A 17,195-nucleotide genomic window follows, 5' to 3' on the forward strand; every position below is an offset into this window, starting at 1 on the left:
ACACCTACAAAATCAATAGAAAACCCTAGGAAAAACCCTACACTAAAACTGTACCCTCACCCACACCCCGGTCATCAGAGTTCCTACACTTCAAATTGTCCCTCACATATAGCTTCCCCTGAAAGCAGCGCCAGGCCAAGTCCCAAAACTTCTGGGGGATCCTTTTCATGTTTAAAAGGTACAACCCCACCCTCAGATCCCGACCTGGGCAGTCCCTGAGCGCCAGAGGCTTCTGGAAGTGGGTCAACAGAACCCGTTTGTCAAGGAACTGCCTTCACTGGGTCCTGCTCTCCCACACTCCCAGACCCCACCGACGTATCGCCTTCAGAGTCGGGGTAGCGTAAGCCGGAAGATATCCATGGGGCGTACGGAGGTCCTTCACTTGCCCTCCTGTCTCCCATTCCTGGAAGAAAGGCCGAAACCATTCCCTGCAGTAGAGTACCCACGGAGAAGCCCTCTCTGACCAGAGGTTTGAGATGTTAGCTTTCAAGAAGGTGTTGGTTAAGAACACCACAGGGTTTACCATAGATAAACCCCCTAGTCTCCTCGTGCGGTACGTAACCTCCCTCTTGACTAGGTTCATCCTGTTTCCCCATAACAGTTGGAAAAACAGGCTGTAGATTCTAATGTAGTAAGCTTCTGGCAAGATACATACGCTGCAGATAGATAAACAAGGGGAGCAGGTACGATTTGATCAGGTGTACCCTTTCCCTGAGGGTCATAGACCAACCCTTCCATTGGTCCACCTTCTGAGCGGCATCCTGGAGCTTACCATCCCAGTTTTTGGTTGGATAATCATCCTGGCCGAATATGATGCCCAAAACTTTTGCTGACTCTTGGGGCCCGGGAAGAGTGTCCGGGAGATCAAACTTGGGATCTCCCCCTCCCAGCCAGAGACTCTCACACTTATCCCGGTTGATCTTAGACCCAGATGCCTCCGAGTAGCGGTCCACTTCCGACATCACCACATCGACCTCCTCTCGCGAGGAGACAAAAATAGTGACATCGTCAGCGTACGCCACCACTCTCTGGGCGACATCCAGCTCCGCCAGACTCATCCTGACTCCCGCCAACGGCCCACAATCTACCCTCCGGACGAAGGGATCGATCGCAAACACGTATAAAAGCAGGCTCAAAGGACAACCCTGACGGACTCCGGACCCCACCTCAAAACAGCGGCCAGACCAACCGTTCACCAGTGGGAAACTCTCTGCCCCTGCATACAAGATCTTAAGCCAATTAACAAAAGTACTCGGTAAGCCATATCTCAGGAGGACGGACCAGAGGTACTCGTGGTTCACCCGATCAAACGCTTTGGCCTGATCCAGGGACAGCAAGTACCCCTTCCAGAAACCCGCTCTACTCCGCTCCACTGCCTCCCTGACACTAAGGACCGCACTTAAGGTGCTTCGGCCTGGAACAGAGCAGTGCTGAGCCCCCGAAAGGAGCCGGGGTGCAAACTTCACCAGCCGATTAAACAGTATCTTAGCCGGAAGCTTCCTGTCCGTATTGAGAAAAGCTATGGGCCTCCAATTCTCAATACGGCTGGGATCTTTACCCTTTGACAGAAGAATCAGGGCTGACCTCCTCATTGAATTCGGCAGAGTGCCCGAGGAGAGACACTCATTGAATACCTCAGTCAAGAGGGGAGCTAAAGACTCCTTAAAGGTCCTGTACCACTCGGATGTTAAGCCATCCGGACCTGGCGACTTCTTAGGGGCGAGCCCCTCGATCGCTAGTCTCACTTCCTCTTCCCTGATTTCTTCTGCCAAAACATCAAGAGAGGGGTCTACCCCTGGCTCAGGAATGGTTTCAGCCAGGAAAGCCGACATCTTGTCTTGATCTAGATCCTTCCTTCCCAAGAGGTGCGAGTAGAAGGATCTGACGACCTCCAAGATCCCTGATCTGGACCGATTCAGAGATCCTGTACTATCAATCAGTCCTGAAATGACTTTACTACTCACTGACATCTTACAGTTTGTGTAAGGGTCGGGCGAGCGGTACTTCCCGAAATCCCTCTCAAAAACCAAAGATGCGTGCCTATCGTACTGACACCCCATCAGCAAGGATTTCACTCTGGAGATATCCTCACGGCTACCTCCAGTCGAGACAAGAAGCTCGAGTTTCCTACTCAGACCCTGATACAGGCGATACCTGTTCAGGGACCTGAGGCTCGAGAGCTGGCGGAAGAACCCCTCAACCCGCTTCTTCAATATCTCCCACCACTCTGACTTACTACTACATAGGCCCAGTAAAGGTACCTGACTCTGAAGAAAATCCTCAAAGGACTGTCTTATCTCCGCTTCCTCCAGGAGGGACAAATTCAGCTTCCAATAACCTTTTCCCATCCGGGGGGGTCTCTGAAACATTCAGGGAAAACAAAATCATACAGTGGTCGGAGAACTCCACCTCAACCATGGACACTGCGGAAGCTACGGCTTCCTCCTTTAAATAAAACCTATCTATCCTAGACCTGCGACTACCTTGATGATAGGGGAAACCCGTGTGGCCTGAGGGGCTCCGGATGTGGGCGTCCTCTAGGCGAGCTTCTCTAGCTATGCTAATCAGTGCAACACTATCGCAAGTCAGCGGACCATTGGAGCCTCTCCTATCTTGAGACCTCGTGACATTATTGAAGTCCCCTCCAAAGATCACTTGCCGACTCGTAAAAAGAAAGGGCTTAATCCTCATAAAGAGATCTTTACGGCCCCGCTTAGTTTGCGGGGCGTAGATGTTAATGAGCCGGAGCTCTTGTCCCTTCATGAAGACATCTAAGATCAGGCACCTCCCCATTTCTAACTCAATAACCCGTCTGCATTCAACAGGAGCAGTAAAAAGGACCGCCACCCCACTATACGGCTCAGCCGCAAGAGACCAGTGGGAGGGACCGCGCCTCCACTCTCTTCTGGCTTTTACCAGGGAGGCTAGATCTGACAACCTAGTCTCTTGTAAAAAGAAAATGTCAGCTTCAACACGGCCGAGAAAATCAAAGGCTGCGAATCTAGCCGTATCTGATTTTATGCTGGCACAGTTAATGGATGCCAACGTGATTGAGTTAGATGGCCTCACCCCTTAAACCTTCTTCCTCTCCTTCCCTCCACCCCCATCTGAATCGGAGGAAGACCCTATGCCTCTTTTTAAACTCAGGGATATATCCATCCTAGGATCTTTACCTCCAGCATCTGGTGTTACCTCAGCCCCTGAGGAAACTGCCCCAGAGGAAGGAGGCTCGGCACCTCCTGGAGGCCGCACTGCCTCCGGACCCTCGAGAAGAGGAGGGGAGATGGTATCCCCAAGGGCCTCATATCGATTTGAAAGGACGATCAGAGGGTCAGAGACTGAGTTGTTCCTTCTATGGTCTGAGGCTACAACTGAAGAGGAGGACGGCGCAGCCTTACTCTTATCCTTCTTCTTCCTCCTCTTCTTCTTTTCCTGGCCACCATTTACTGTCTGCCCCTCCTTCTCCTGCTCATCCACAGTTTTGGATTCAGAGGCATGACTGGAGGAAGGAGCATCTTGACCTTCTTCCCTACGCAGTCTCCCTATCTCCTCATCCAGTTCGGCCCCACCCAAAGCCTCAGAGTTATTCTGACCTCCTTCTGAGCCAGTGTCTGGAGTGGGACCCCGAGCCACCCCTGGCACCTGGGCATTCTCAAGGGCCCTCTCCAACCTGCGCTTCTCCTCTCGCCTCCGCATAGAGGGGGTCTTATGTTTTTCCTTCACTGGCTTTGGTGCCCCCTCTCCTCCACTAGTCCCCTCCCCCGCTGGGGCAACCGTTAGGCTCTCCGCAGCCGGGGCGGTCACAGTGTTAGAGAACAAGCGTGGACACCGGCTGAACGGGTGACCTAGGTCACCACACAAGTTACACCGAATCTGCCCACAGGTGGCCGCCAGAGGTCCCACCCCACAGCAGAGGGCGCATATCTGCTGAGTGCAGTTGGCACTAAAGTGGTTTTGGTCACCACACCTGTGACACAGCCTCGGCTTCCCCTGGTAGAAGATCTGAATCCTGTCGCGTCCCAGAAAGGCGGCCAAAGGGATGTGGGTGACCGTGTTCCCTGAACGCCTGAGACGAACGGAAAACGTCCAGGCCCCAGACCATATATTGTGCTCGTCAAAGATCTTCCGGGGGACGTCCGTCACCTCCCCGTACCTGCCTAGCAAGGTCATATTGTCATAACAAGAAAGTGACTCGTTACGGGTCAAAACGGTCACTTTCTTTACCATACTCTGGCGAGATACCGCTTTTACAGCGAAATCTCGCCATCCGGGCTCGTTTTTCATCAGCTCATAATTAGACCAAAAGAGATCTAGTCCTTCCGGCCTAACAAAGCTGACGTCAAACTCGGAGGAGCCGAAGGGGTGAATCAGGTCAAAGATGTCCCCAGCCCTGAAACCCATCTGGAAAAGAAGCTCCACCACCACCACGCATCTTCGCCTTTCCAGACCCAACGGGCCACATTCCTGCGATCTACCTCCTGCCCGGGTGTCTGGAGGGACCATACGGCCTACCCATTCCTCTCTCGGAACGCTCCCAGACCATGTCTCTCCACCCAAAAAGACAGGTCCATCTCCTTTCCCTCTACCTGGAGCGTCCTTTCTCCTCTCTTTAGTGCCTCCAGGAGGCGCCGTTGCAACTGACCTTCACCAGATACAGGAGGTAAAGATCCTACTGAACCCCCAGCCGCCACACTTGCATAACTCCTGACGACCGGGGGGGGCAGCCGGACCATACACCGTCCTTACATCCCCGCCTAGGCCACCTGTACTGCCACAAAAGCCACTCTTATTCCTACCATCCACACCACTACTACTACTCTCATTCACACCACTACTCCTCCCATCTGCACCACTACCACTCCTCTCATTCACACCACTACCACCCCTCCTCTTCACTCCACTATCACCACTCTTATTCACTTCACTGCCACTCCTCCCAATCACTCCACTACCACTCCTCCCATCTGCACCACTACCACTCCTCTCATTCACTCCACTATCACCACTCTCATTCACACCACTACCACTCCTCCCATCCACAACACTACCACTCCTCCCATCTACACCACTACCACTGCTCCCATCTACACCACTACCACTCCACCCATCTGCACCACTTCCACTCCTCCCATCTGCACCACTACCAATCCTCCCATCTGCACCACTACCACTCCTCCCATTTGCACCACTACCACTGCCACATACACCCCTCTCATCCACAGCACTACCACTCCCATCTTTCAAACACCTTGTATTAACATTGCTTTTATTGACAGTATTTTTGGGATCAGCAGCTGCTTCACCCACTACCTCTGGGCTGGCCTGGACATGCTTTAGCTTGGCCTTTTTGTACATTCTCAAGTCACCGGCGGCTGCCATTGTCGGCGACGCTGACTCCTCCTCCATTCGAGATGTTACCGCCGACATCACCTCCCGAAGCTGAGGCTGCCCCTCCGGGCGCAACTTCACCCCTCCTCGTGCCACTGATGTGCAGGGACTCCCCTCTCTCACAGGGGAGATCCCTGCAGTGTCCGCGCCAAACACTGTGCCCAACCGCACGGGCTCAGCAGCAGGTTCTGACACCTGGACGCTCCCCCCCCTCTCTCAGGGGAGTGCCCCGCAGCACCGACACTACTAGCAGCGCCCAGGGGACCGCCCCCCGAGCAGAAGATCTCACCACACACCTCAGGCGCCTGGACACTCCCCCCCCCTCTCAGGGAAGTGCCCCGCAGGGCTAGTAACATTGCCCACAATACTCGGGGAACCGCTCCCCTTGCAAACTGCCGCATAACTATTGCCCACCATTAGCCCGTCCTGTTCTTCCCTACCAGCAGGACGCGTGACTGTAGCACCTGCGGCCATGTTGGATGCACCACTGTACCCCCCGTGCTGGTCCCGTTCCACAGCAGAAGCGGGATCTGGCAGAGTGGGAGGCCCAGCAGCCTGAATCAACTTTTCAGGTGGCCCAGACTGCTGGATTGGAGAGAAAACAAACTTTATCTGCTCCTCAGCCTTTTTCTTCTTCTTCTTTTTTTTCCTCTTCCTCCCCTCAGGGCCCAGGTCCTGGCCAAAACTGCAATTTTCCAGACGGTTGGGTGACTCCTGCATCACTATGGCCCGCAGAAGCCCCCCACAGACCAGTCCACTGTCACCGCCATCACTACTGTCACTTTCCTCAGAGGTGGCTGGTAAGGCGACTTGGGCAGGGTTGATGTAATCTGCACTCGGGGTGACAGAGGTCTTAGGGGTATACGGGGTATCACACACATCCCCCTCACTCTCATCTCCCTCACTGCCGCCATCTCCCTCACCACCTTCCTCCATCTTCTCCTCCGTGACACACAAGCACTCTTCCTCCCCCTGACTATCCTCTTCCTCCTTCACAGGGGTACGCATGGTTTTATAGCGGTCTTCATTCTTTAATTTTTCTTTAAACATGCCTGCACCCTCTACAATCAGCATTCGGGCTCTCACCACCTCCTGCTCCTCTGCCTTCAGCTGACACACCCTGGCAGCGAACCTTGCCCTCATGGCCTTGGCAGAGTTATCTGTTTGGTAGCGAGCAAACTTCAGGTCTTCCCTTATGATTTTCAGCTTTTTTCCCAGCTACTCATATTCTACTAGATTTGCCTGCATGCGGGAACCGAAAGTAGCTAGCGACTCCCTGGGACCCTTCACCCCCCATTGCTGGGGTTCCATAGTATCAGACACAGTCCCCGAAGACATAACCATAAGCTTCTTACCGGACGCCTTGCGGTTTCCAGCGACGGACGGGGGAGTGGGCTCCACATTACTGCGGAGCCTGCTGGATCTTCTCACCCTGTCCTGGGAATCGGCCGTAGCTCTCTCACTCCCACCCCCCGCCGTCCTAGTTCGAGGGGTGGAAGTCTGGGGCTCCATAGCAGGAGGCTCTCCCAAGGAAGCTGCCACCCTCCTGGGGAAAAGGCTGTAGGAAACACTGCTTCAATCCTCTCTCTCTGGAAAACTCTGGAAGTCAGACACACCCAACAGCTGCTGTGTTCCACAGGAAGTGCTCTCTGCTGACACCTCTGTCCATGTCAGGAACTGTCCAGAGTAGGAGAAGTTTACTATGGAGATTTGCTCCTACTCACATAGAGCACTGTAGTCAGACCGAAAAGAACTATACAACTTCCTCTGTAGCATACGGCAGCTGATAAGTACTGTAAGGATTAAGATTTTTAAGAAGTAATTTACAAATCTGTTTAACTTTCTGGCACCAGTTGATTTAAAAAAACTAAAATAAAATAATGTTTTCCCCCGTAGTACCCCTTTTACGTAACACCTGTAAATTCTGCACTACGAATATCAGCAGCCACTGAAGAGAGGTCATCCAACAACTGAAGTCCCAAAAAAATCTGCCACTAAATCCCTCAAGCAACCGTTCAGCCCCAGTCCAGAACCATCTGACCGGACCACAGGGACCAGTGTGGAGGAGAACAGTGTCCAGGCTGTAAAAGAGAAGAACACTGGAGCAGCCAGATACACTGACTCTAAGGCTGAGCCTCATACTTCTACCGAAGCTGCAGAGTTATAGGGGAACTGTAAAAATGAAAGTACTACAACCCCCAGTGTGGTCCGTCTATGCCCCCCTAAGGGTCAGGGTTGGAGGAGGCACAGGTTGAAAAGACACACTACAATGGGAGTTGTAGTACTGTAGTTGTTAAAGAAAAAAAAGATGTTTTCATCAGGTTGCCCATAGCAACCAATCAGATTGCTTCTTTCATTCTTGAGAAGACCTCTGAAAAATAAAAGAAGTAATCTGATTGGTTGCTAAGAGCAACTGGACAACATTTCCTCTCCACAGGTACATTTCCCCGATTGTCTTCATATTTAGGATGAGAATCTACTGACAAAGTGAGTAGCCAACCATTTCTGGGCATAAAACTCTGTAAGAGACAGCAGTCTGGGGGCGTCTGTGGTGGACATGAAGGAAGGGGGGGGTCCAGGGAAATTGAGATTTGACGTCTGCAGCGAGCGCTTCTCACTGAGCGACGGGTCTCATCCCAGGTATTGCAGGGGGACCCCCCACGATCAGCTACTTATCCCATAAACCATGGATAGGGGATAAGTTAATTTTTGCCATAGTTTTCCTTTAATTGGCCAGAACACACCCAAAATCGGTCCCAGCCAAATATTGCTTTGTGTCCTGTCATTTCTCCCAGCTGTTCTTTTTCTACCTGCTTGTAAGGCATGCCTACACTCTCTAATTCCTTAAAGTGGTACTCCGCCCCTAGATATCTTATCCCCTACCTTAAGGATAGGACAAAAGATGACTGATCACTGGGACCCCCGCAATCTTCATGCAGCACCCGGCGTTCCAAATAATATATTTAGAACTCTGGGTTCTCGTGGTGCGGGTCGTGACCTCACGCCACACCCTTTCCATTTATGTCTATGGGAGGTGGTGTGATGTCACAAGAAGGTGTGGCATGATGTCACGAATCCCACCACAGGAACCAGTGAGCTAAACATAATATTTAGAATTTTGGTTGCTGCATGGAGATTGCTGGGGTCCCAGCAGCAGGATCCCATTGATCAGACATCTTATCCCCTATCCTTTACATAGGGGATAAGATATCTATACCCCTTTAAGGGACAGTTCATGTACCCAAAAGTTGGTCCTTTGCAACCGTATGACCCCTAGCAAGTTCCCTGCATGAGTCCCATTCATCAGAAAAAGGCTTGTGCATGGAACTTGCTGGGTGTTCTACGTTTGCCTCATAAACTGCACCAGCCAGCACCAGTTGCCTCTCTCTGCACCACATTATGCAGATCGTGCAGGAGAGCAGCTTTGGTCATCCATGTTTTGCTAACTCTATTTTCACACACAGAAATAAATAAATGAGTCGAACAAGTCAAAGAACAGTTTAAAAAAAGGGGAACTTTATTTATTATTTATTAAAATGTTTGTGTAGGGGATTTTTTGTAACCTCCCATCACTCACAAAGAGCGTACAGTAACTAATACTCAGGACAGGAAAAACCTCCAGAGGGGAGGAAACCTGTAGGGAATCCATGGCTACTGTATGGCCCTTCCTCTGGGCATACTAAAGGAGGTTACCTCTATAATTTGGGCAAATGTTTCTGTGTATGTGCATGATTCCTAGGCCTGTGCCTTCATCCAACGTCTTGCTGTAGGTCCCGAAATGCTACTCCATCTCCTGGAAATAGTGCATCTAAGATAGGGGACAAAAAAAGATAGATTATTTACATGTTTATCATAGAAATACACATGGAACTGCAATAAAGACCTTTTGGACAAAACAATGTAACACTTACCAGTCACAGTCATGTGCATGACTTTGCATTCCCGTGTCCCTACACAGTGTCCAGCACCGGCCCCTCACTGATGAACAGGACCAGTGTTATTTCTGGGGCTATGCCTTCATCCAACGTCTTGCTGTAGGTCCGGAAATGCTACTCCATGTCCTGGAGATAGTGCATCTAAGATAAGAAAAAAAAAGATAAATTATTTACATGTTTATCATAGAAATACACATGGAACTGCACTAAAGACCTTTTGGACACAACAATGTAACACTTACCAGTCACAGTCATGTGTATGACTTTGCATTCCCGCGTCCCTACACAGTGTCCAGCACCGGCCCCTCACTGATGGAGAATGAACAGGAGCAGTGTTATTTCTGCTCAGTGCTGCTCTTTGGTGGACAATGGTTATGACATCACATGTGTGACACACTGTTACCTCCTGGGAGTTCTATTTCAGTAGTGCTGCTCTCTGATTGGCTGAAAATCAAAAAAGCTTTCTAATATATTCTGTATGACTGTTATCTAAGGTTTTTGACAAATTTTATTAAAATGGCGCCACTCCCTGTGGGTGCGTTATATTTGTTTCTCCTAACCAGACATTCTGTATATGTAATATCATTTGGTGGCCCCAACAGCCTGGGCCCATAGGTTTCTTACATAGATCAATGCTACTCCGGTAGGCTCAATGAGCAGCGCTGGCCGCCGGGACGTCTGACGAGTGACGTCCCTGACGTTGCGGTCTGGAGCGAAGGATGTCACTAGTCATACGTCCCAGCAGCCATTGATTTAAAGTGGTCGTGGCTCCTGCTGCCAGTTCCAGATCAGACACCATGGCCCTAGATTGACATACTGCAAAACCGATCCCTTGTGGCTGCCCACCTGTTGCAAAACTACAACTCTCAGCCTTTGGCTGTCAGGGCATGCTGGGAGTTGTAGCTTTGCAATAGCTGGACAGACGTCTGTCGAAAGGGGGGAAAAAGCACCAGAAATAAAGCAATGTGGGCTTTGAAAAACACCATTTATATGTTGTTTTTAATCACAGCCTAAGCCTAGGAACAAACACAATTCTTGTTTGATGTTTTGTTTTTTTTATGCAAAAAAAAACAAACATCAAAATCTTCCCCCTCATTTCTTTTCTCAGCTATCTTTGTGTTATTTTTGCTAAAAGCACTGGGGCGGGGGGGGGGGGGGGGGGAAGGTGGAGGGGTTGTCTTAGAGATTTATCAAAACCAGGGAAGAGGGAAAGTGGACCAGTTGCCCATAGCAACCAATCAGGTAGTTTCTTTCATTTTTAAAAAGGCCTCTGAAAAGTGAAAGAAGTGATCTGATTGGTTGCTATGGGCAACTGGTCCACTTGACCTCTGCACAGGTTTTCATACATCTGTCCCAATGTGTATTATTATTATCATCATCATCATCATTATTATTATTATGGGAAGTGTTTTTTCTTTAGTGTTTTTTTTCCCTCTGGCCTTTCTCTTTACAAGTCATGTGATTCTTTCATCATTTGACTGAAGGATTTCTAAAAAAAAAAATTGTGAGAAAATACCCCCCCCCCCCAAAAAAAAAAAAACATGCTCTCGGCATCCCACAGATTTGATAGCCTAAAAACACCATAAAAGGATGAAGAAACCCCCATTAGTGTCTGGTGTTTCATATTACCCTATTGATTCCAACCTAACATGTGCCCGCAGCGAGCATGGTGTTTTTTGTGACAAACACGCCAAGTGTAATCCCAGCTGAAATGAATGTTTTCACAATAGGTGTGAACAGACTGCAGGATGTGCTAGATATATTTGCATAGTTGCGGCATACAGCACGTGCAGCATTTATGTGGCGGCTTTCCGCTGGCATATATGGCTTTCTGTGCTGGTGAATGCAGCCGGCACTTACTGGCGTTTTTTTCCTAGCTGCACAGTTTTGCACCACAACCACTCCGGTTGGGACCAGGCTGACCGATCTAATGACCAAGATGCCGCAGTGAACGGCTTTCTTTCTGTGAAAGTTCTGGCGAACTACAATGCTCAGAAGAGGAGGAGCGCCATTGAGCTTTTGGAAAGAGAATTAGTTTGGAATGGTCAGGGCCATGTGCGTTTACAAAGCCCCCCGTGGTACCAGAACAGTGGACCCCCCCACATGTGACCCCATTTTGGAAACTACACCCCTCACAGAATTTAATAAGGGGTGCAGTGAGTATTTACACCCCACAGATCTTTGGAACAGTGGGCTGTGCAAATGAAAAATTTAATTTTTCATTTTTACGGACCACTGTTCCAAAAATCTGTCAGACACCTGTGGGGGTAAATTCTCAATGTACCCCTTATTACATTATGTGGCGGGTGTAGTTTCCAAAATGGGGTCACATGTGTCGAGGGGTCCATTGTTCTGGCACTATGGGGGCTTTGTAAACACATGTGGCCTTCAATTCCGGACAAATTTTCTCTACAAAATCCCAATGGCGCTCCTTCTCTTCGGAGCATTGTAGTTCGACCGCAGAGCACTTTAAATTCACATATGGGGTATGTTCTTACTCAGAAGAGATGGGGTTACAAATTTGGGGGAAGCTTTTTTCCTATTTACCCTTGTGAAAATGAAAGATTTAGGGTAACACCAGCATTTTAGTGAAAAAAAATTTTTTTTTTCATTTTCCCTTCCAACTTTAATGAAAATTCATCAAACACCTGTGGGGTGTTCAGGCTCATTATACCCCTTGTCACGTTCGGTGAGGGGTGTAGTTTCCAAAATGGGGTCACATATGGGTATTTTTATTTTTTTTGCGTTTGTCAGAACCGCTGTACAATCAGCCACCCCTGTGCAAATCACCAATTTAGGCCTCAAATGTACATGGTGCGCTCTCATTCCTGAGCCTTGTTGTGAGCCCGCAGAGCATTTTACGCTCACATCTGGGGTATTTCCTTACTCAGGAGAAATTGCATTACAAATTTTGGGGGTCTTTTTTTCCTTTTACCGCTTGTGGAAATAAAAAGTATGGGGCAATACAAGCATGTTAGTGTAAACATTTTTATTTTTTTACACTAACAGGCTGGTGTAGCCCCCAACTTTTCCTTTTCACAAGCGGTAAAGGGAAAAAAAGACCCCAAAAATTTGTAGTGCAATTTCTCCCGAGTACGGAGATACCCCATATGTGGCCCTAAACTGTTTCCTTGAAATACGACAGGGCTCCGAAGTGAGAGAGCGCCATGCGCATTTGAGGACTAAATTAGGGATTGCACAGAGGTGGACATAGGGGTATTCTACGCCAGTGATTCCTAAACAGGGTGCCTCCAGCTTTTGCTAAACTCCCAGCATGCCTGGACAGTCAGTGGCTGTCCAGAAATGCTGGGAGCTGTTGTTTTGCAACAGCTGGAGGCTCCATTTTGGAAACCCTGCCGTACAAGACGTTTTTAATTTTTTATTGGGGGGGGGGGGGACAGTGTAAGGGGGTGTATATGCAGTGTTTTACCCTTTATTAGGTGTTAGTGTAGTGTAGTGTTTTTAGGGTAAATTCACACTGGCGTGTTACGGTTAATTTCCCGCTAGGAGTTTGCGCTGCGGGGAAAAATTTTAAGTAGGAAATTTACTGTAAACCTGTTCGTGTGAATGTACCCTGTACATTCACATGGGGGGCAAACCTCCAGCTGTTTCAAAACTACAACTCCCAGCATGTACTGACAGACCGTGCATGCTGGGAGTTGTACTTTTGCAACAGCTGGAGGCACACTGGTTGGAAAACCTTCAGTTAGGTTATGTTACCTAACTCAGTATTTTCCAACCAGTGTGCCTCCAGCTGTTGCAAAACTACAACTCCCAGCATGTACTAATCACCGAAGGGCATGCTGGGAGATGTAGTTATGCAACAGCTTGAGATACCCAACTACAATTCCCAGCATGCCGAGACAGCTGTTTGCTTTCTGGGCATGCTGGGAATTGCAGTTTTGCAACATCTGGAGAGCTACAGTTTTTTGACCACTGCACAGTGATCTCCAAACTGTGGACCTCCAGATGTTGCAAAACTACAACTTCCAGCATGCCCAGACAACAAACAGCTATGTGGGCATACTAGGAGTTGTAGTTTTGCAAGATCTGGAGGGATATAGTTTAGAGACCACTGTATAGTGGTCTCAAATTGCAGCCCTCCAGCTGTTGCAAAACTACATATTCCAGCATGCCCAAACAGCTGTCTGGGCATGCTGGGAGTTGTAGTTTTGCAACATCTGGAGGGCTACAGTTAGAGACCACAGTCTCAGACTGTAGCCCTCCAGATCAACTTACCGGCTTCCATACCATCCCGGGAGCCGTCCTCTTCAGAAGCAAGTGACGGGTAAGTGGACGTCGGCGCCCGGTCCCCTTTGGTTCCCCGTTCTGCCCCGCCTATTGTGGGTGGACAAGACGGGGAAAATGAAAGTTAACCCCCCCGCCCCCGGTCTGCTATTGGTCGTCCCCTCTGACGATCAATAGCAGACCAATAGCAGGGATAGGAGGGGTGGCAACCCTGCCACCCCACTCCTATGCCTACAGGGGGATCGTGGGTGTCTTAGACAACCGCGATCTCCCTTCTATTTCGGGTCACCGGGTCACAATAGACCCGTATGACCCGGAATCGGCGCAAATCACAAGTGTGAATTCACTTGCGATTTGCGCCGATCACCGATGGGGGGGTCATCACAAATGCACCCCTGGGCATTTGTGCGGGGTGCCTGCTGATTCATATCAGCAGTCACCCCGGCCCGGTCCCCGTCCGGCGCGCGGCGGGGACTGAAATTCCCACGGGCGTATGGATACGCCCTGGGTCCTTAAGTACCAGGACGTCAAAGCTTATCCATACGCCCTAGGTCCTTAAGTGGTTAAACACTAACCTTGAGGTTAGGGAAATTTGCCAGATTTGTAAATTATTTCTATTTAACCCCTTAAGGACACATGACGTTCTCATACGTCTCCATTTCCGAGTCCTTAAGGACACATGACGTATGAGAACGTCATGTGTTTTACCGGCCCCCCGCAACCATCTGGAGCGGAGCCGGTCCCCGATGCCTGCTGAAATCGTTCAGCAGGCATCGGGGCATATCGCCCAGGGGGGTCATTATGACCCCCCATGTCGGCGATGGCCGCAGATCGCTGGACAATTCAGTCCAGCGATCTGCGGCGGATTCCGGGTCAATCGGGTCTCCAGTGACCCGGTGACCCGGAATTATTGGCTGATCGGGGCCGTCAGAGACGGCCCCGATCAGCCAGAGCCAGCAGGGGTGAGGTGGCATTGGTGCCACCTCACGATCGCCCTGATTCGTCGGCCGGATTACCGGCCGACCAATCAGGGCGCCTGCTGCGAGTGTCACTCCCGCAACCCGCTCCGCCCCTCTTCCGGAGGACGTGAGCGGGTGCGGGACGTGCACCCCGGGTGCTGGGGACCCCGATCCCCGGCGCCCCTGTTGGGATCGGGGCCCCAGGAGCAGCGGCGGCGGCGGAGACGACGAGGGACTGACCTGTGCGGCGAGGATCGTTGGAGGTGAGTGACAGCCTCCTGCTGTTGCTTAGCAACAGCTCCCAGCATGCAACAAGGGCATGCTGGGAGCTGTAGTTATGCAACAGCAGGAGGCAGACCACCACAACTCCCAGCATGCCCTTATGGGCATGCTGGGACTTGTAGTTTTGCAACAGCTGGAGGCACATTCTTTCTATGGAAAAGTGTACCTTCAGCTGTTGTGTAACTACAACTCCCAGCTTGCACAATCAGCTAAAGTGCATGCTGGGAGTTGTAGTGGTGCATCTGGTGGTTGCATAACTACAACTCCCAGCATGCCCGTTGGCTGTCGGTGACTGCTGAGAGTTGTAGTTTTGCAACAGCTGAAGGCACACTGAGTTAAGTAGCAAACCAGTGTGTCTCCAGCTGTTGCATAACTACAATCCCCAGCATCCCCAGCCAAAGTAGTATGCCTCCAGCTGTTGCATAACTACAACACCCAGCATGCCCTTCCGCTGTCCGTACATGCTGGGGGTTGTAGCTTTTGCAACAGCTGAAGGCACACTGGTTGCAAAACACTGAGTTTGTTACCAAACTCGGTGTTTCACAACCAGTGTGCCTCCAGCTGTTGCAAAACTACAACTCCCAGCATGCACTGATAGACCGTACATGCTGGGAGTTGTAGTTTTGCAACAGCTGGATGTTCCCCCCCCCCCCCCCCCCCAATGTGAACGTACAGGGTACACTCACATGGGCGGAGGATTACAGTAAGTATCCGGCTGCAAGTTTGAGGTGCGGCAAAATTTCTGCCGCAGCTCAAACTGCCAGCGAGAAACTACTGTGAACCCCCCCGCCCGTGCGACTGTACCCTAAAAACACTACACTACACTAACACAAAATAAAATAAAAAGTAAAAAAAACACTACATATGCACATACCCCTACACAGCCCCCCTCCCCTCCCCAATAAAAATGAAAAACGTCTGGTACGTCACTGTTTCCAAAACGGAGCCTCCAGCGGTTGCAAAACTACAACTCCCAGCATGCACTGATAGACCGTACATGCTGGGAGTTGTAGTTTTGCAACAGCTGGATGTTCCCCCCCCCCCCCCAATGTGAACGTACAGGGTACACTCACATGGGCGGAGGATTACTGTAAGTATCCGGCTGCAAGTTTGAGCTGCGTCAAATTTTCTGCCGTAGCTCAAACTGCCAGCAAGAAACTACTGTGAACTCCCGCCCGTGCGACTGTACCCTAAAAACACTACACTACACTAACACAAAATAAAATAAAAAGTAAAAAACACTACATATACACATACCCCTACACAGCCCCCCTCCCCAATAAAAATGAAAAACGTCTGGTACGCCACTGTTTCCAAAACGGAGCCTCCAGCTGTTGCAAAACAACTACTCCCAGTATTGCCAGATAGCCGTTGACTGTCCAGGCATGCTGGGAGTTTTACAACAGCTGGAGGCACCCTGTTTGGGAATCACTGGCGTAGAATACCCCTATGTCCACCCCTATGCAAGTCCCTAATTTAGGCCTCAAATGCGCATGGCGCTCTCACTTTGGAGCCCTGTCGTATTTCAAGGCAACAGTTTAGGGCACATATGGGGTATCGCCGTACTCGGGAGAAATTGGGCTTCAAATTTTGGGGGGTATTTTCTGCTATTACCCAAAAATTTTTGGGAAAACAAGCATTTTAGGTAAAAAAAATATATATTTTTTTACATATGCAAAAGTCGTGAAACACCTGTAGGGTATTAAGGTTCAAATTACCCCTTGTTACGTTCCCCGAGGGGTCTAGTTTCCAAAATAGTATGCCATGTGTTTTTTTTTTCTGTCCTGGCACCATAGGGGCTTCCTAAATGCGGCATGCCCCCAGAGCAAAATTCACTTTCAAAAAGCCAAATGTGACTCCTTCTCTTCTGAGACCTGTAGTGCGCCAGCAGAGCACTTTTCACACCCATATGGGGTGTTTTCTGAATCGGGAGAAATTGGGCTTCAAATTTTGGGGGGTATTTTCTGCTATTACCCTTTTTAAAATTGTAAAAATTTTGGGAAACCAAGCATTTTAGGTAAAAAAAATATATATTTTTTTACATATGCAAAAGTCGTGAAACACCTGTAGGGCATTAAGGTTCACATTACCCCTTGTTACGTTCCCCGAGGGGTCTAGTTTCCAAAATGGTATGCCATGTGTTTTTTTTTATGCTGTCCTGGCACCATAGGGGCTTCCTAAATGCGGCATGCCCCCAGAGCAAAATTTGCTTTAAAAAAGCCAAATGTTACTCCTTCTCTTCTGAGACCTGTAGTGAGCCAGCAGAGCACTTTTCACCCCCATATGGGGTGTTTTCTGAATCGGGAGAAATTGGGCTTCAAATTTTGGGGGGTATTTTCCGCTATTACCCTTTTTAAAAATATAAACATTTTGGGAAAACAAG

General features: G+C 49.7%; 1 long non-coding RNA gene across 1 annotated transcript; it reads right to left on the minus strand.

The window, feature by feature from the left end:
* Nucleotides 1-8,903: 8,903 nt before the first annotated feature.
* LOC130368203 (uncharacterized) lies at nt 8,904-9,677 on the minus strand. Its single transcript, XR_008892355.1, has 3 exons — nt 9,566-9,677; nt 9,300-9,464; nt 8,904-9,196 (listed from the first exon to the last, which is right to left on the minus strand). It is a non-coding gene; the product is annotated as an uncharacterized LOC130368203 (long non-coding RNA).
* Nucleotides 9,678-17,195: the final 7,518 nt, after the last annotated feature.

Source organism: Hyla sarda, chromosome 4 (genome assembly GCF_029499605.1).
Source record: "Hyla sarda isolate aHylSar1 chromosome 4, aHylSar1.hap1, whole genome shotgun sequence".
Classification (NCBI taxonomy): Eukaryota; Metazoa; Chordata; class Amphibia; order Anura; family Hylidae; genus Hyla; species Hyla sarda.